The following is a 21,040-nucleotide window of genomic DNA, read 5'->3' as shown; positions in this document are numbered from 1 at the left end:
CCGGCCACGATAATTTCATTCTAATCTTTGTTCCATATTATAATTTTCATGGTCAGAAATACACCAGGAAGCAACGGCACATTTCTATCAAGAGCTAAACAGAACACAGGCCATAACTGCAGGTTTTATGTGACTGTATAACCGCCCGTTCTCAGTGCACCAGTCAATTTATGATAAGAATGGAGAAAGCTGTAAATTTATGTGTGATGGCCCATCTCAAACAACATCATTACGAGCCAAACTGGCCTCTGAGAGCGCAGCTGAACCCGCTTAAAAAGGATATCAGAGATTTCAATATCCAAAACATTAAAATACAATATCAAATATTACTACTAAATTACATGAAAAAAAGATAGCCAGCATCTTTGTGCAAAAGTGCTACCTAAAACAAATTAAGGGTAATAACCAAATACAGACCTTACATGAACACCCTGTAATATATACAGTATGAATCACCAGCTAGTAGCTCATCGTACTTGGATGCAATTATTTACAAAAAGGGGGAGTGAAAAGGTACAACACACACACACACACACACACACACACACACACACACACACACACACACACACACACACACAGAGTCTACATGCAAGAAAATCTGAGTCACTTCTGTCTCAGAGGAAAAAATAGCCAGGAGCTCGTTCTGTATGTCTGCCTTTATTTCAAGCTAAAGAAATGAACATGTATCAACATTACGCAATATTTAACAGGCAAGTAAGAAGTGAATTTCCCACTGTTTAATGGACATATTCAAGATGTTGGGAAGTACTTATTGTCTTTCTTGCTTCAGAATTAGGTGAGAATAAGGAGCTCACTTATTCGTATGTGTCAAGTAAACAGACTTCCCTTTGTCTCTACAAAGAGCCCAAGAACAGCACTGGGACATGGTGGCATTTTAATTAACTGGACATTTTTTGGATTGTAGGACCTCATGCTGTCTCAAAAGGACTGGCTGTAAAACACTGAAAACACACATCGAGAAATCTGTAGCTGAGGTGCCTTGAGCAAGAACTTGAAACCCCCCATATTGCTATCTGGTTGCTTTACATTACTGCCCACAGCTCCAAGTGTGCTCACTTGGTTAAATGCAGTGACCTAATAACTTGTACGTGGCAAGTTAAAGTCAATAGTGATTTCTGTGGCATTCAGCTTGACAAAAAGTTATTTAATGTGGCTCAAAATATCTTGACACGCCCTCATCAGATTAATATAATCTACTTTGATACTTATTCAGTGGACCGACATCATTTAGTCTTGGTTAAAAAGAATAAATCTGTCAGTCGGGAATGAAGGTGTTGATGCCCAGATTTGGAAACGTTTTTCGTCAGAAACTTCCCCCACATCTCATCTCGCCGTAAACATAAATGAGATACGTACAGAAAATATCACATCCCAAAATACACCTAGTGATGGCTCATTCAGCCTGGTCTCTTCACTAGTTGTGCTGGGAGTAATCGTGTAACGCCATTAATTAACAGACATTTGTGAGACCTCCCACACACATACTGCATCAAAGTCACAGCCAGTGTCCTCATCCAAAACTCTGCTCTACAAAAAAACAAGCAGTGCTACTATGCAACCCAACATTCCCATAACGCCACATATTTTATTAATGTATTCTGGGATATATTAAATAAAATACAATTACAATTACAGAAATGGAAGTTGAGTATTTCATAGAATTTAACTTTTCTAGTCATTTTAAATTAAACATACCCCTGCAAACTCTGATAACAGAGTAGTAGTAATGATTTTAACAATAAGAATATTCTGGTCAAATCTAAGGGTAAATATTGCGTGTAGTCCTGTCTCATCTCTCCTAGGTATCCCTACAGAGCAGAGGAAAAATGAAGGATGCCTCCAAAGCTTGGAGACAGTAATCTCCCCTGTGGAGGTCAAATCTAACATGGCAGGTTAGTGTCTGTGGAGATTGACAGCCTGGAGAAATACTGCTGCCAGGCACCCACAATGCACAGTGACAGTGAACACCTCCCAGGAAAAAGGCTGGTTACCAAGCCTTATAGAGAGACTGTCAGAGGGCGCCTGTTGTCAGAGCTGCTGCCAGCTCCACACTGACAGACTCTGTCAACCTATCTCTATCATATCGAAACCATCTCAATCATGTGAACACCGAGCACTCTCAGAAGTGTGCAGATCTAATCTGAACATATCTTCATTTGTATTACTCTTGCACGTAATACTCCAAACCTTTCTCAAGATCAAATTATAAAACTATGTTTTTCACCATTTCATACTGATTGCTATGCAAACTATATGCGTGCAGAAATGTACACAATTAAAATGGCATTTCAGTTTACTCGATAAAACCATTACTAGCCATTGTAATGATTGTTTAAATCACTTATGAAGCAAAAGTGTCAAACATCTGCTCATTTTCCTTTTTATAATACAGTTTAATTCATTAACTCTTAAAATTGATTGGTTCTGTGAAAATGTGATGGGTATTTTTCAGTATTTAAACGCATTTTATAGATTATTTGGTCATTATCTGCTATCTAAGAGGCTGTTTATATAAAATGACGTCAGTCTCCACTATTTCATGTTTGTACTGTAGTTTTGTATAAATTCTGTGTGAGACATAATTGTTGTGTGGTGGATCATTCAAAATTTGGCAAACACACAGGATTGTACTCAAATTTTTTTGTGAAACGCACTTTTTTCATGAATACGCCGCTGGAAAAAAAGTACCCTTTAATATATGTTGTTTACTGAGGTACTCTGAACAAAAATGGAGTACAGCAGACCACTAATTGCATGAAATATGTTATCTTACAGGCTTGTGCTGTCTACGTTTCATAAACAAAGGCTGACAGATCATGCCCTCAACTAGTGACCCTGCTGTGAGCATATGCACTAATGCAAGGTCACACTGGAGACTGGCCACATGAGGAGAAAACAACCATCCAATTTGCCTTGCGAGCCCAGCAGACACAAACTCCTGATGTAGTCATCATGCCCTACAATAAAATGTCAGTGTGTTAAACAGGGACCCTTTTTTCATTAGCGGATCTAATAAATGATGCTTGTATAAAATAAAGGATTCCCTTTAATGTCCGGGAGAGGGAGAAAAAAAAAAAGACAAGGGGATATCACTGCCAAAAATCTGTTGTACACTCAGTGTCAAGGAGGCTTCGCTGGCTCCAATGGTGCTCAGCTGTGTGCAAAGGCATCACAGACCCTGATTTTCACAATGCCAGGTGGCCATCTTTAAATCAGATCTACATATAATACCAGGCACGAACCACAGTGGCTGGCATATTTACCAATGTAACAGATAACAGGAGGATGTTACAACAGCTTCTGGTGTCCCTGGGCTCCAGATTTGATCTAGTAAAATGGTAAACTACAGTGTTTAACATAAACGTTCTATATGTTGCTGTACAACAGCTGTTATGGATAAATAAGTCTCACTGGTTTGATTAAAAGGAGGAGTGGAGGGTAAGTGTTGACGGCAGCGTGCTATAAGGGGGGTGGTGGAAGCTATGAAGGGGGTTGTGGTTAGAAGACGAGCAGACATACAAACCTATAGCCTGACGCCTTTCCCCCTCATCCTCTGCTTGCCCTTTGTCATGCACCCTCCTCACCTCCTGAGCTGTCACAGGCTTGTCAGAACCAATCACAGGATGCCATGCTGTCTGCTAGCCATGTACCAGTTTGGACAGGATGACATCAAATTTCTGGTGCTACGTGTCAAGAACCATATGAAAACAGATGTCCTCATTACTGGGTCGCCGCATGCTTTAGAAATACTACAAACTCAACTTTCTCAACAGCTGATGATGGGATTAAGGTTTAACTGCTTATTTTGAGTTTAATCACATCGTGGTTTAACATTAAATGTCTAAAAATGTACTGTCTGCAGTCAAGGAAAACAATTATATAGTGTTTGATTTAATAATTTGCTTTTTTTTTTTTTAATTATTATTAAATAGTGCCAAGAGAAAAACTGCAAACAAAAATCCAGTCAAAGCCAAGTCACAGTGTGATAAAACAGTGACATGTCCAAGCCCAGTGTTATGCATATATGAGGCCCTCTGAGATCCAGCATGACAAAAGTAACTTTATTGAATGGGACAGATCGCTGCTTGTCTGACTGACTTAATCTGTTTGATTGAGCAACGGGACGCCTTCGGCTTCACAAGTCCTTCAAAGGCCGCAGATTCTGCAAGTGTGAAAAAAAGAGCGATGAAAAAAAGGAGAGAGAAAAAAATCCCCCCCCACACCCCAGCCTCTGCAACAGCATAGCAGCTTTTGGAAGGTTTATTTATTAGCTTTAAACATCTTATTCATTGGCCTACCAACCAAGCTCTTTCAGGTCATCGGCCTCTGACAAAGACTGTGAGCCTGGAAAATCTGTCAACTGTCAGTGTCATTGATTAGGAGCAGAACTCTGGGCGGATGATGAGGCTTCACTGAAGCCAACCGTTGAAGACTAATAAAGGGCAGAGCTTGAGGAGTTTGTCCCCAACAATGATACTGCTGCTGCAATTTTCCTCTAGACTCAAAAGCATGCCGCATTACAGAGCTATACATTCATTTGCTCATGCTCAACGATCTTATTATAGGGATCTAACTTTCCACTCCGCCCCTTTTTTTCACCAGGCTGTCCAAACACAAAGCAGAGCCCAGCTATCATTGTGCTTGATCTGAATTTTATTTAGAGCTCCATATGCTTCTCCAGCCTACTCTCAAAGCCTGGTGTTGATGCCTGGCCTCTCTTGGCCCGTTAACCATTAAAAGAAGGGCCATTCTGTCGCCACACTGCCCATTGTGGGCCTCCGAGGTTAAGAGACAAAAGTGTGAGATCATGAATGAGTGCCTGGCAGTCTATTGGAGGTTTCTACACAACTGAAATCTGCACCTGATGCAATTCAAGGATCTATGTTGAAAGAGGAAAGGAGGGTTACATTGTTTGCTGGAGTGCCTCATTAAATAAAGGAGTATTTGTTATTTTCAAGCAACAGACACGTTGACCATCAACATCAATGTGGTGCCATGGGCATATAGGATTTGCATACGGTTTCTGTCCCGACTGTATAGCATTAAATGCTTTGAAATACCTAACCAGATCTACTGACTCCTACGAGCACAGTTTGCTACACAAGACACCATAGAGTAGCTGGATGAAACACTAGAGATACTCCACACCTCACAGCAGGGAGAAGGCTACAGAATTACCCCTCTACTATCTCTGAGGGCCTCCTCTGAACACACACACATTTTCCCTGTGCACTTTTTCCCCTCAGAATACCCAAAGCTGTGTCTCTCAGTCTCCAGGTCCCCCCTTAGTGACAATTTGTCCACATCAGAGAGCCGTCAACCCTAACGAGATCTGACTCGTGACACACAGATGGGGAGGGGCTGGGCACGGGCAGTGCGAGTGCTGGGTGCCTGCCTGCCCCGGGGCTACAGAAAAACGCCATGCTCAGACTGCCGTGTGAGAGAACACAACTGCTTTCTGCTAAACTCTGCTTTACCACCATAAGCTCTACCAGCCCACAGCCCACATCACTGTGCCATTACAAAGGATCGGGCTGCATCGATAAAAGTAATGTTGGTGATGATACGTGTACAAGCAAAAGACAAACAGAACCATAGCACACAGCTTAACAATGCAGGAATTTCACCTCTATGTATATAAAAACATAATTTTTGCCAATAAAACAAAAAAGTTATTCACCTAAACACTTTCTACCTATACAACACTGTAGGATGCAAAGGATAATGCAACCCAAGACACTGATGAATTCACAGCAGACTTTCTGACACAATAGGCCTGTGACCAAACAGTCATGTGAAATAAGCCTTGCATTGTGACACAAAGAACAAACCCCATCAGCTCATTCATCTGTCAACGCGCGGAGCAGACAGAAAAATTTCTTTAGAGCCTTAAGGCACCTTCTGTCTTTAACTCTGTCATCAACACTGACCAGAAGTTTCACAAGTTTGGTAGAAAATGATAAATAATGTCAACTTCCATCTATACACAAGACTTTAATGCTAATGGTATTATATTTCTGACATATGCTGGCCTAATGTCGGGTGATATAAGACACACAATGCTGACCCTGTGCATATTTAAAATTGTAGTCTCTCTGTTCCGGTCAAGTGCATCGGCTAGGACAATGTATGCAATTAGGTCATGCTGGCCAGTGTGACCCACACAGGGGATAAGGGTCATTGCCAATTTTAAGCAAATGTAGCATCCTATTAGAACGGAAGGGGTGGAAAATTGTCTAACAAAATCATCTTAATAAACTACACAAAACATAAACAGTACACACTGAATGATTGATATGAATGAAATCATCATCCAATATATTGGGATACCCAGAGCTGGTTTTTAATTCGAAAATATAAAGGAATAATATGGTCAACGAATTGTGTTTTAAGTGCGTAATAAAATGGAGGCCCCCTTTAAACACAAGATCATGCAATAACCATTACACTGTATATCCTATGCTGCTATTTTCTAATTATAGAAACTCATATCTCCAGACTAAAGCTGACCACCATGAAACCAAAACAACAATTCCTGTCTTTGCTCTCATGCAGATTTTTCATGCTTCCACTTTCCTGCAGTACCTACAGTCCTGCTGGCTGCTCTCACCTCTCTCTCCTGGCCCTCTGGCCCTCATCCTTGGCTCGGGCTCTTGACAACCTCACCCACTGAGCTACAGATTGGCCGACACACAATGCCCCAGATCCTCATTCACCAACACAATGCACTCACCGGCCATACACCTTCCCTTCTCTTTAACTCTCTCACCACATCCCTTCTGTCCATTCCCTCATTTTTTCCTTTCCCTTCTCATTCATTCGCACCGTTCATTTAATTTCCTCAAGCTCTGTCCAAGTCTATCTCTCCTGCTCTGGTTCTGCCTTTCTGGCAACTTGGTGGTGACTGGTGGGGCAACAACACAAACCGTTTCTTGCCTTGTTCCGTTGCAGGGCAGCATGAGCGGGACGAGCCAGAGCTCACAAAGCCACTGCAGAGTGAAACAAAGGTTGTGTGCTCCATCATTCAAACCGGGGCCACTCCGACAGCTGCCTCCGCCACGCTCACACTGACAAACGGCCAGAAAAACAGATGGTTTGTGCATTCATGACCAGTTTAGTGGAAGCCCAGGAGTCACCACCATTCAAGGGGAGGGTTTTTGTCAGCTATTCCGTGATAAAGCTCTTCAGTCTGGTAGAAAATTAGAAATGCATTTTAAAATTGTCCCTTAATTATTGAGGTCATCCCAGCCCCATGGAGGAGAGAGGAAAAGAGCTGAGGCTCTGGCTTTGTGACACATGACTGATCTGAAAAGATGGGCTGCCTCATTTCACTTTTTAAATCCTGCCAACACATTAACATACATTTGTCAGTTGCTTCTGAAAAGCAGATGCATTGAATTTTGGAATCCAACTATCCTCCAAGGAGAGAAAGTTCCTCATCTCAGCATCTGATCAATATTAACATTGAAGTTGTTTACCTCACTGAAAATTAACTGAACAAAGATACTACTGTAGATATTCCACACTAACAAAATCCTTATAAACTCAAGTCCATCCATCTATATAGAGAAATCCTGGACCAGTAATGGGGCCTTCAACTTGGGCTCTTCTACTCAGGGTGTGTCTGTCCTAGGTACATAAATCCTTGATTTTTTTCTGTCCTGAAAGTCTTTGTTTGAACGTAGAAATTATGCACTGACAACTGCAGTTTATGCATTCTAAGCCCTAAAGAAAGTCTATTTAATTCAGACAAGACGAATCAAAACATTCAAATGTTACGTATTTGGTATTTTCACAGCTTTATCCGTTGCTAATGCACAAACAAGGAAAAAATATTTAACAAGACATACAGGTATATGAGACTAAGTCAACCACAATAATAGTGTATGTCATATCATTAAAAAGAGCTTAACGATTGCTTTGAAGCAGTGAGGCGTGAAGCATACTGGGCTTCTGAGCATCATCATCAAGCTGTTGGCAACACACCCCAAAAAGTCATTTCCAATTGTAAGAGAAAGCATTCACCATGTTGCACTATATCATACGCAACACTATTTACACAAATTAGCCAAAGTGCCAGCCAAAGTGACACTGACTAAACTTTGTTTGTTCCTCAGTATTAAATTAGTTGCACATCTCCCAGCGCCCAGAGACAGGGCCTAACAATGCAGAGGAAAACGGCTGAGCAGATATGAATTAAAGATAATGCCAAGCCACCGCACGTCTGTCTCCGCCTGGAAACCATCTGGACGTTCAATATTACATCCTTGTCTACACTTTTCACACTGATCAGGATCACAGTTCTTTTTGACATGTCTTCGCGAGGCATCACACCCAGATGTGGTTGCTGACTGAACACATTTGTAGAAGTATCACTCTCATTCTGGGGTAGTCATACAATGGCCTTAAAAAGTTGTCTCCAACAGAGGCCACAGCTGGAGAAGACCTAAAAGCCACTTATCTCCTAAGTTAAATGTGACAGAAACATTAGGGCACGCTTTAATTTTAAAAAGAAAAGTTAACTTCAAAAAGAATAAGATTATAAGTCTCACACTGCACTGTGATTTGAAAAGAAAGTGAATAAAATTGCCATTTATCAATTTCAATACAGCTGAGATATGGAATAACTCCAATGTTATTCCATCTCCAAAATAGTCCAAAACATTATCATTCATTAAAATGGTGATATTTGGGGTCAAAGACAATTTATATTAAGACCACAAGCATCTCTTAACCATTTCTGTGATCTAACATGTTGTGATCTAACATGTTGTGATCTTATTAATAATCCTGCAGGCTCAGCATCATTGCACTGGACTGGTAGAGTGAAATTAACATAATCACTGTCATCATTAGCATAATTTCTGTGCTAGTTTGTCTGTATTACTTACTGTAATGTATAGCACAATGGAGACACCCAACAGCATGTTACACACTACAGATAATAGCAAACCACACATTTTTACGGGCCTGTGAGAGGCCCACGAGACTCAACAGAATATAATCAAGGATATATATGGCACCTTCACATAAACACACACAACTTCACACACTCATGGTGCTGATTGTGCCCTGACAGCTCCTGCTTTGTTTCCACTTAAGCACTGCCCTCCTCTGACTGTCCAAGGAAGTGCATACAGAAACTACTCATCACTTCTCCAAGTCATTACATTCTCAAAAGCAAACATTACTTCAAGATTAATTTTAATGCTTGTGAAGAGCGTGCAGTAGGTGGACTAGAGGACCCCTCCCTGTCATCCTGCTCCAGCCCCCCTATCCAGTGCCATTTGTTGTTGGACTGCACCCCTTTGGCACCAGATAGGAATCACTTCCTCAGAACATGATGTGGGAGGTGTTCAAAGATAGACACTGACAGATATCTGCTGTCGTTGCCAAAAGCGCTGGCATTTCTACGACACAAGCAGTGACTCTCAGAAGGATGTGATTCGATCAAATAAATGTGACAAATGTGTGAATCTGGACAAAAAATAGCAATCGAATTAAATAAATGCAAGCTAGAGGTGCGTACAAACAACTTGGAAAATAAGTCACAGTATGTTGCTATGTTACAACAGCAAAAATATATCCCAAGTGCCAGCGTAGCCTCTTGGTTAGAATTTTACTGGTGTTGTTGTAATTTTAAGCTCAACCAGCTGGTTACTTGATGATACTCAAAGTTTTTTTTCTAGCCAAAAAAAGATTAAATTTTTCCATCTTTTTCAAAGACTGTTCAAATGACTCTTCAGCATTTAAGCAGTAAGTAATTAAAGTCCTAGCAGTCCCTAATCGGCATTCATGAGTGGCATCAGCTCGAAGTATGATATACAGTATAGGCACTGTCAAGGTGATTTCTCACTGCTCACCATGGTCATCACACGCACACACACACACACAGATGTTGTGTGCTTGCCCCTCCCAAACCAATACCCACAAGTGAAACCGTGACCTGCAGAAGGCAGCCCCGACCTGTCGTCCCAGAGCTTCTCAGCGGATCCACCCCCTGAGCACGTGGCCCGGTCTATGTTCCCCTCCTCTCCCCTCTGAAGACTGAGCAAGGACAAGAGCTTGCACTGGATGAATTAGATCATCACTGGCAGTGTACAGAAAAAATACGAGAAAACAAAAGTGATTTGTTTGCTTTACTAAGAATTCTTGTTATACTTAACCATTATACATGACAGTACAATACAGTCACAAAGATTATCTGTGAATATGATTTTTTTTATTTTTATTATTTTACATAAATTGTTACCTAAAACACTTTTTAATAGACATAATTTATTGTGAATATTGTTTGATTGCTTTCCACTGGCATCATACAGAATCTGTTGTAGCAGCAGCTGTAGTAGTGACGGATTGCGGACTGCAGAAAATGAAGCGTCTCAAGGCCAAAGAGACAATAATGGACCTTGTCTGTACAGTCACCAAATGGCTACTGCTTGGTTAGCTGTAAGCTCCATTTTGGGACCTTTGGTTCCCACATTTAATTAAAAATCCATTATCACCTCTCAGCATAGTGAGCAGCACTTCTGCCCATACTACACAGATCTGCACTCTTAATTGGTCTTAAATGGCTAAATAGCTTCTCATGCAATCGGTCTTCCAGTTCCTAAAAGGTAAAGTTAAGAAAGTATTCCAAGTAGTTTGAATTCTTGTTGAAAATAATCCCCATGCCCATGAAGTGTACACTAAATAGTAACCAGCATTACAACAAATGATTCTTAGGCGTTAGGGTGGATAAACACACTGCAACAGACCTTGTGGCAGCCCTTGCAGGCAAACTGTTGTTTAGGGGGTGCATTAATATTCTAGAGGTGATGCTGCCAAACACCTTGAGCAGATGCACGCTAGCACACTTGATGACCTGAGTAAAGAGGACAAGAGGAAGAATGGTTGATAAAAAAAGAAACAGAAAAAACTGAAAAAGATTAAAATCATAAAAGGATCGGGTAAGAAAAAGAATGAGAGCAAAGCAAAAGGGAAGGAAAGATGAGTTCTCCTTCACATCCCAGCGCCACTCTCCTTCGCACTCCTCGACGAGTGCGGCCAGGCCCCAGCTCCCCTGGCAGAAACTAAGTGGCTTGCTGGCATATGGTGTAACCTCCATTTGAGTGCTAAAAGCTGGATATTGTTTTTGTGGAGCAGATGTTGGCGGGCATGGCAAAAGGCACAGCTGACTGGGCTACACAGCTGGGAACGGTGTATGTGACCCACATACAGGGGGAGCAGTAGTCAACTGAGAGCCACAATCTTAATGGAGAATGGCGAAACATAATATGAAGTTTGTCCCTGTATTGTCTTTACAAGCGTGAAGTCGAAAATGAAGTCTGTTTTAGCTTGTTGCTTTTTTTCTACCGTTACAATTTATCATTGGGCAGGAACACAGTTTCTCTCTTAGCTAATTGTAACCAGTAATAGTGATCTAATGTAGTAGGATCTGATTTCAGTCTAATAATGTTTGAGTAGATACTTGAGTGTTAGAAAGGAGCTTCAATCAGGCCAACAGCCCTTTAATATGACGTAAAGTCAGGCTTTAATTTGGAGTTTTATTCAGGCTAACACAGTCGGATGGAAAACAAATTCATCTTTCTGTGTGCCTACAAAAAACACAGAACCACCATGTTTTAAATTGGAATTAAACAAGCTTTCACTCCTAGATTTGAGCTAATGAAAACGAAACAAGGACACTTAAGAGTGCTGACCGATTTTCCAAACCCAGAAGTGTCTCGATGCCAAAAGTGGACAAATGAAGATTATGCTGAGATTATAATAAGGATGCCAAAGCCATTATCCAGTCTACTTTGACAAATGTTGTGCCTTTCTGTGAGCAGATGGGACCTGGAGTTTGGGTGGGGAAACAGGCAGAGTATCCTTCACCCAGTTGGCTAGAAAAGACGAGGATAAACGGCAAGCCGGGACACTGTCAAGAATCCCGAATATTACATGTAATTTTATGTCCAGTGCTTAAGTTACTTTTATAAAAATTAATCTGTTAACATAACAGATAACACTATTATATTATTAACTTGAATCCAAATTTGCCATTGTTTCTTGTCTGACATCAGCTCTTCTTTTATGCACATTTAAGTAAACAAAAGTAAATAAAAAAAACAGTCTATAACATCAGTCTGACCTCAACGATCCTTTGTTCATGTCAGTTATCACCGGCTTATCCTCAGAATAGGGAGAGCATTTTGGCTTCAGCTACTTAATTATGAGAGTGTTAAACGCTGTATGTTGTGGGCCGGGGCAAAACAAACTGACCAGAGGATGCAACAAAGGCTGTTTCCCCTTGTGAAAAGGGATTAGAATGGCCTGTCACTCAGCAGGGTCATGCAGAGCAGAGGCACTACTTAAAAAGTCATTTAGAGAATTAAGATGCCCCCAGTTACGTGCTAAATAAAACGCCAAATAAATACTGGCACAGCCTCAAGGCATCCTCTGTTAACCTGTCTACAGCATATAGACATATACTATATTATTTTGAAGTTCTTAATCTACAAGACGTTGGTGTGTTTAATGCTGATCTCTCGTGTAGGTCTCATTAATTAACAAGAGGTTCCTGACTGCAAACTGATTAAACACACTCTCAGAGGGAAAGGTAATGTGGGTAGCACTTTCATGTGATCTAGTCTAGAGAGAACAATCGTTTGCTGTGGTTACTTAGTTACAGCAGCATTTATTATTTTTTCCTCTCAGGACAAAAACAAACCAAAGTAATTCGTAATTCATGAGGTGAATGATTAAAACGACAGGAGGTTAGCTCTAAGACTTTGAGGGTAGTGTGACTCAGGACCTGTGAGGATGTTTCAACAGAGGTTAGGCAGTGAAGCTCAAATAATACAGCAAAAGGCACATCCTGATATCATGGTATAGAGATTATATCCAGGTTGCTGAGCACTGCAGTCACTCTTCACAGCAGCCGGAAGGACAGAATGAATGGCATTGCTTTGACAGAAGTTTTGAATACAAATCGGACCTCACAACTGACAGGTCTTACTGATGGACACAGAGGGCCTCTGGGTCTGAAGCACATGATATGACAGGAAGATACAGCGCTGCCACTACCACTAGAAAAGGTGGACACTTTAAAAGATCCACTTCAAAGGTACACTAAAATAAAAGAATTTCTACACGTTTAGCTATTTCTAAAATGACTGTGATTTGTTACAGTTGACTGAGATATGTTTGTTTTAAGCATTTTACATTTAAGGTTTTTATTTAGGTGAATTTCAGTGTCTATTTGTAAGCGACATAAATGAATGACAGTTTTATGCAATTTCCTTAAAAAATGTTTAGATGTGTTGATACTGATCACATTTAAATTTAGGCTTTTTGCCCCAAGTTATCATATTGTCTCATAATAAATAACTTCTGAACTTTAACTGATAGGAGACTTTTATACACTTTTTCTTAAACCCAAGACTAACATTCTGCTTCACTGCTTGTAGTGGGGTTATATGAGGTCAGCAAATGGTGGTCATCACACCATCAGGTTAAAGAAGCAGACCGAAATACAACACAGTAGCTGCTGGTCTACCTCGATCAATTAGTTTGTATTTTTGTGTGACTTTGGTGCATTAACAGGCTCTAGTGGCTTTGACAGAAGCGATAAAACAGCTTTAGTTCCCCATGGCTGTTTGACAGTAGGGTAAATATTGCATACACTTGATCTGATGTGGATTTGTCTTTTAAGCGAATCTTGTCTTAGGTGGTTAAAATACATTTTGTTGCTGAGCCTGTCCACAGCAGTTCATTGCTTGGCATTCATGCCAGTAGTAGTCTCTGCTTCTCAAAACTAGAGGCGCACTGGGCACCCACTGTGAGTAATGCATTGATCACAGATGTTGTGCCTCATATAACTTCATTTGAATGAAACCCAAACATGCCATTAAAAGGTTGGTTTACTGTGGTTTCAGATCTATCTTCCCAAGAATATATACAAGTAAGAATCTCTGCAATGTTTTCCTAATTAACAGTAACACTACATATTGTTATTTGGTGTCAACAGATATTTTTTTTCTTGCTCACTACCTGATAGTGTTACATACTGTCTTTAAATGTAATCCAGAAGTTTCTCCATAGAGTCAGTATGGGCTGATGCACAGTGGCAGTGTGTTGTGCTGAGAGTGACATTCTGATTCCTGAGCTTCTGCATGAGTCAGTCCCACGCTTCCATCTCTTGAGCAGGCCTCAGCCCTCACGCCTCGCATCAGCCTGACTTTGATGGACACATGCTCCCTCTGTGCTTGGCAGGACGGGCTTTTGAGGAAACTCAACAAAAATGGCAACAGTGATTGGGTCGACACACACCGACACCTCTAGACCGCATCTCCCGGAAATCACAGCCATGCACTTATTGGCTCAAGCGTTTAGTCTGTACGATTCTTCATGATGAACTCTGGTAAGACATGTTTGATACGAACTCACTTCACCTTTAATACTATTATAAAAGAAAAAATTACAATGACAACTCACAATCTGAAATCTGTATTATATTTGTTTTGTGCATTAATTATCTAAGAAGACGCAAGACCTACCAAACCTTTAAGTGGCAGTAAAAATCCCAAAACAGTCATTAACTTTTTTATATAACTGATAACTGATCATACACAGTGATGTTTCAGTTATATACTGCAGACTAACATTAAAGGCCTGCACATAACTTCAATCAATTGTTCACTGAGAGCATAAATGCCTACACATCACTCACATTGCTCAAACTTGTTATACTCTTTATTCAGCATGGTGGCACACTTGACTGAAGCAAGGTCTACCCCTTCGCCAACAGACAAAGGGAGTCCTGCACTACGTCTGTGTCAGTCTGCTCATCCCATTATATCCACTCTGCTGCTCCCAGTCATCAGCTATGACGAGCCTTCACCTGAGTTGACAGGTGACTGTCCTGAGGCAGCGCTGCAACCAACAGGGGAGCCTTAACCTGCCAACTATCTGTCAGTCCCCCAAAACCAGCTCTGTCATGTCATCTCCTCCATGCCAATCACGGTGACACATCAAGTTTGTGTCAGGAAACAGTGTTGGAGATTACAATCTAATACAACATTGCCCTGAGCAAATGGGAGGACTAGGCAATTATTATGAGACAGAAATGATAATGTAAATGTTGGGAGGCCACATGCAAATAATTACAAATAGGTTCTTGCTAAAGGTTTTGCTTTTGGTGTGATTGCTTGTCTAATACGACTCAGGAGGGTTCATTGATGAGAAGATGGCAGCGTCTTGAACAAGGCCTAAAAGGTGGGAGTATTATTAAAGATTGTAGATTCAGCCCTTTGGTGGGAAAGAGAACATGAAGATGGTTCTTAATCTAATTTGTAACTTTTAGCAAAACATTCAACACCAGGGCAAATTACAAAGTGAAGTAAGAAATGAAATATTAGGGTGACACAATTAGTTAATATATCAATTAGTTAACTGAAAGAAAATAAACCAGTGAGTGGTTCAGTAAATATTTCTTTAAGGACAAATGCCAAACATTTTAGGGGATCTCAGCTCTCAGATTTAAGTTCTCTGTCATTATAAAAAATGAAATATTTTTGGCACTCCACAAAATCAGCCATTCAAGTACAAAACTCTTGCTCCAGGACATTTTGGATGGGGCATGTTTCCAGTTTTATATTTTATGGACCCAACAATTAATCAGTTAAGTGTGAAATAAATCAACACTGAAAATAATTGTGTAATACAAAAAAATGCAACTCCAAATCTCCAAACGCATAATTTCATAGATTTTTGTTAGGGGGTACAGTGATCTCATAAATAAGCTATAAACAACAGCTATTGTAATAAATTCTATTTAAATTCTATTTCCGTTAAGCTTCTATAATCAATGTTTTCGTGATAACATCTAAATATGGTTATGCTAAATATGCTCTTATACAGGCAATCTTAGCAAAATATTGCTACAAACTCACTCAACACTTCCCGTCCAGCAGCACCAAGACATCAACAAGGCATTTAACGTAACAGAGCATTTAGTTGTACTCATTTAGCTAATGAGCCGGTTAAGAACAAATCAGAGCTGAAAGGCAAGTGAATACTGAATTTACATTCACCAAGTGACATTACTCTTAGTGGAAGCTAATGTTGCTGCATATCTGTTCAATCCGAACTGCAAATACGTTTGTAAAATAAACTTAAAATGTGACAGAGTTGTGTTTATGGATTGTTTAAGCTGCCTCTATGTCAGCCCAAATACAGCTCATAAATGAACCTCCAAGTGATGTTTTGTTGCTGCTGTTTGTAATTTAGATTTTTATAAACATAAAAAATAGTATATCTGTGCTCTTCTAACTTATCCTCCTCTCCTTATCCTAAGACTTAGCAGGATACTAAGTTGTAGCCATACTCTCAACTGTTTTGTGTAAATGCAGCTTTAGGAAATACAAGTTAATTTCTCTGTTGTCCTTCACTTCTGATTAGACTGAGATTCATTTGTTCAATGGTAAAGGTTGAACTGACCTAGCCCAGTAATCGCAGATTTTTGAGTGTTAGGAGGGGGGAAGCAGCCTGTGCCATATGGCTAACGATCACAATAATAAATCAATTTCAGGCCCCCCGTCATAATTTATCTAAGGAATTATGAATTTTTCCATTCAGTTGTTTCCAGTTAGCTGTCGTGGCATTCCAGGACCTCATTTGAAAAGTGGCAACGAGGCAAGCAGGCAGAGTTTTAACCAACTGCTGAGATTTTACATGGGACTAATCATGAAGCACTGATTGATTGAAACTCTGTTATCAGTGGACGCTTTCCCCCCCATATGTAAATGAGTAACCTTTAGGAGGGCTCCGAGTGGCAGCAGTGGCAGATGGGCAGTAACTGTAATGGGGTGGAGGTTGGCTTGAATAAATACTCCATAGTCTGGAGCTTACCTATCAGTGCCCAACTAGGCTCCATGACAGAGTCCATGACAAAAGAAAGGTTAAGAAATCAGGATTCAATGTCACTGAGAGTAGAGTTGAATGGTTTAAAGTAGTCAGTAAACTGATTCATTCCTAGACAATCAATTCGAAACAACTTCACAGACTGATTTTAATTAAAAATCCCCCCCCCAAAAAAATTCTGGTTTTCTTTTGAGTAAGCCAAAATTCAAATTTATCATCTTAAGCCCATGACACGGCCCTTTGGCAGTATTAAAATCACTGTTGGGATTGGTGTTGGGATGAATTTGGCGTATTAAATTTGCATCAGAACCAGTCAGAAAGAGAGATCACTCCAGCACAGAAGAAAAGGAAGTCATAAAATAAAACAACAAAATTTGAAAGGCACAAAGAGATGGCACCTCTTCTTTTTCATCTTCATCTCATCTGAAAATTGAAATACAGGTATATCTTCACAACAACATGATATGTATTCCAGCTTTTCCCAGCTTCCTAGCCTCCCAGCTGACATAGCTCCTCAGATTTCCCCTTTTGAATGATGAGAATAATATTTCTCAAAACGTCTGCTTAAAGTTACACCTCAAATGAAACTGCAACCATTTAAGCCAAATCAGTGAGGAAATTCTTAGCGATTACTCATTTATTTATATACTTAGATAAAACCATAAATAGAGAAAGCCAACATGGATTTAAGTGCCACTAATTCCAATAACAAGATACTTAGGAGAAAGGCTGAGGCAATGAGGCCATTTTGCCTCTTGTCCAACAACAGGGAATTTGAAGGTAGGCATCTAATTGAAACCATTCAGAGAAAGTAAACATAGAACAAGACGGAGAATAAAAGAAGAAGAAAAAAAAAAGATGAAAAAACTCAGTTAGGTCACCCTGCTCCTGATCTGTAGCAACACACAGAGACAATGAAAACTGTGCAGCACAGACCTACTGTGAGGCAGAGGTGGAAACGTCCATTTTCCCCGCAGCCTTAAATTAACATGACAGCTACTGGCTTCTTGCTACAGCAAAAGTGAGTGATTAGTATTATCGTTTAAATTGTAATTTGGCAGTTAATTAAAGTGACCTTGGTTTCTATTGCTGCATCTGTAAACGGGCAACCAGAGTGCCGTTCGGTCTCTCAGCCGTCTGCGAGGCCGTTGTCACTGGGGCCAGCTACAGGATTAAGTCACCCCGGTGACAAAACCAAATTAAGCAGCTGTCATTGCATACCTGCAGCTCGGAGCTTAAGATGATCAACTTATGACCGATCGGGGAGCAGAGCCTTTTCCTACTCTCCCTCCTTCCATTATGATTTTGTAATTTATGATTAGTTTTAAGACCTTTTTTTTCAGAGCATCATTAAAAGCGAGATGTTAAGAGCGAAGTGCATGAAATCACCGGCACCACGTGTTAATGTTTGATGAAATGTCTGTGACAACATCTTTAAAACGCAGCGAAGTGTGTTTAACAATTAGATGTGTAGTTATGAGCGTGGAAAACTGTTCGCTGCATTCTCTGACTCAGATTAAAGCATGCAACATAAATAATTTAAGAGAAATGCAAATGTTTGAGATTCCTGGTGTATAACATTGGCTGTGACAGAGCTAAAATGAGGCAACTTTCATAACTAGAAGGGGATTCTACAGTCAACACCAAGACTGACATGGGTTAAAATACATATTTCATAATGTGAAGCAGGCCGGCTGGGCCTTTCTGTGTGGAGTTTGCATGTTCTCCCTGTGTCTGCGTGGGTTCTCTCCAGGCACTCCGGCTTCATCCCACTTTCCAAAGACATGCTCGTTAGGTAATTGGTGATTCTAAGTTGGCCGTAGGCGTGAGTGTGATTGGTTGTCTGTCTCTCTGTGTTAGCCCTGCGATAGACTGGCAACCTGTCCAGGGTGTACCCCGCCTCTCGCCCGATGACAGCTGGGATAGGCTCCAGCCCTCCCCCTGCGAACCTTCACAGGACAAGCGGTTACAGAAGATGAATGAATGAATGAATGAATGAATAATAATATGAAGCATACAATGTACAAATGCACATTTAAATTATGTACACTTTTCCATCATCCTAAGAGAAATACTACTAACAATGTTTGACTTGTTATAATCCTGTATACTACTTTTATTGACTTCAAACAACCTATGGCATATGCGTCTCATAATGAAGCTTGGAAATTATATCTTCAGTGTGTCCTCCTAATCTGTCCTCCTAATCTGCCTCATCTATTTCAGTCTTTAATTTCCTGCATTTAAGAGCAGTAACATGAGAATATGCGTTGTTTCAGTAAATCCAAATGATGGTGTAGCCAGACAGTGGCACAGTCAAAGCGAATTGATTTATTTATATATTTTTTTTTTTTTACATGAATCACAAAGTACTGAAATCCTAATATGAGACGGGTATAGTAAGAGTGCATATGGAAGATCCAGCAATAGTAAGGATTTTGGTTGTTTGTAGTTTTAAAATATTTTCCTAGGCAGCTGAATTCTTGTGAGATCAGAAAAATCACACTCCATCTTGCCGATTCAAGCGAGGCCAGAATCTATGGCTAATCCAAAGATGTGTGAACCATAAGTGTCCTGGGAGGAACTACTGGCAGCTATGGGCATGTTACAAGGTCATTCATATTTAAAAAAATAAAATAACCTTTAATGCACAAATTGGCACGATTTGTATACCAAATTGCTTACCACACAATCAGCTTCACTAAATGCTTGATATGTGTACATACAATGTATATAATGTTATAAAGCTCCTTAGACTGAGGCTTGTTGCATTTTGCCTGTGACTGAAGTGCTGGCCCTTTGCAAACAGTTTCCAAAGACAACTTCTCAGATGTTAATGTGTAACAAATCACCTGGTGTGTCATGTTAGTTGAAAAACCCTCTAGTGTTTTTAATGTTGGTTTTACATACCAAAAAAATGTACTTCACAAACCATTTAGTGGCAATATTTCAGCACGTAGTAAATGTAGATATGGTAACTTTTCAAAAGCTTCCTATTATTGCTAATCCAGTTTTAAAAGCCATTGAGCACCCACTACAATCATCTTCATTAGGAATCATTCAGATAATCTCTATGGTAGTAATGCACCATTAGTGTAACCAATTACAACATGAGAAATGATTGGTTAGACCAATGTCTTAATCGTGCAAAGCTTTACACAAATTCCTCCTTTAATTACAGTGACTACAGTAATGTATGTTAAATGTTTCAGTGACAACCTGACAGTGTCCATGCCATAAAGAAGACAGGGTTTAGATTTTGAATGAATCCGCAACATGTAACATTTGAAAGTGTTTGTCTTTTCATGCATGACTGATCATATAAGTGGTAACATTACTAAAAGGTCATCTTGGGTAACTGAATGCACTAAGTCACAATGACAAGGCTTACAGTGACACTTGACTAGAATAAAGCCATTGCTAATGTTGTTAACAACACCAGTCTTACTATGACAAGTCAAAATGTGTGAAAAAGATGGCAGCATAGGTCTACATCAAACAATCGGGGTCTTTATTAAGTAAATAACAGAACGAACGTGTATCTCAGTGCAGAACATTCAAAACTCAACCTCTAAAAGTGCTTCCTGACTGACAAGAGCAAACCGAACCTACTGTCCATTGACTATGACACTGCATTGTCTATAGCATGACAAATCACTGACCTCAGAAGACCTTCACCCTAGACTCACCAACCAAAGAAAGTCCATTTTTAAATATAATACCGTGCAGCTTCACTGAGGTAGAAACAGGTGGCAGGAGATGTAAAGGACGGGTGGAGTGAGCCGTGGTGTGGGGGTATCACCACGAGCCCTCATGATGAAACAGGCCCATACAGACTGACAGCAGGTAAATTGTATGTCAGCAAGGTCTGCATTTCAATCCTTGCATATTTTCAGTCGGCACAGATGAAAAGCCTCCCTGCACCACTGCCTGCAAACAGACTGATTCAGTACTAACTGTTTTTGATTAAAACGTCAATAAGGCTGTGGGCTCCTTTCATCTCTTGGGGCCCCAAGCTGTCTGTCTCCTCAACCCCCCCGCCACCCAGCCCCCACAAGCAGGGTCCGGCTTTTGACATGGGCGGCCATTTATCTACTCTGAGAATCGTGTC

This window comes from Chelon labrosus (assembly GCF_963514085.1).
Source record: "Chelon labrosus genome assembly, chromosome: 18".
NCBI lineage: Eukaryota > Metazoa > Chordata > Actinopteri > Mugiliformes > Mugilidae > Chelon > Chelon labrosus.
The sequence above is the reverse complement of the archived record's forward strand: the minus strand, read 5'-3'. Positions refer to the sequence as shown.